Here is a 327-nt window from a genome sequence, read left to right on the forward strand (position 1 = left end):
AACGCTTGCGCAATTGGGCGCCCCCACGGACAGCGTCCATGGACCCCGATTTCCTTGACAGGGTTGTGGGGGCCCTATTTCCATGGGGGAAACCTGTATTCCCCCCTACGAGGCCCCCCCCCCAGACGGGGAGGACGAAGGAGTCGGGGTCACTATGGTGGAGATGGACATGGCCGTCAGGAAACTCGGCGCCAAGAAGAGGGCGCCGGGACCTGACGGAGTCCCGGGCACAATATGGGCCTTGGCATTGAGGGATAGGGAGGTGAGGAGCCGCATAATGCGACTCTTCACCTCCTGCCTGAGGATCGGGGCGTTCCCCAGCCCCTG

The sequence above is a fragment of the Odontomachus brunneus genome, unplaced genomic scaffold (genome assembly GCF_010583005.1).
Source record: "Odontomachus brunneus isolate Ranch 3 - 2012 unplaced genomic scaffold, Obru_v1 Obru_scaffold_305, whole genome shotgun sequence".
NCBI classification, from domain to species: domain Eukaryota; kingdom Metazoa; phylum Arthropoda; class Insecta; order Hymenoptera; family Formicidae; genus Odontomachus; species Odontomachus brunneus.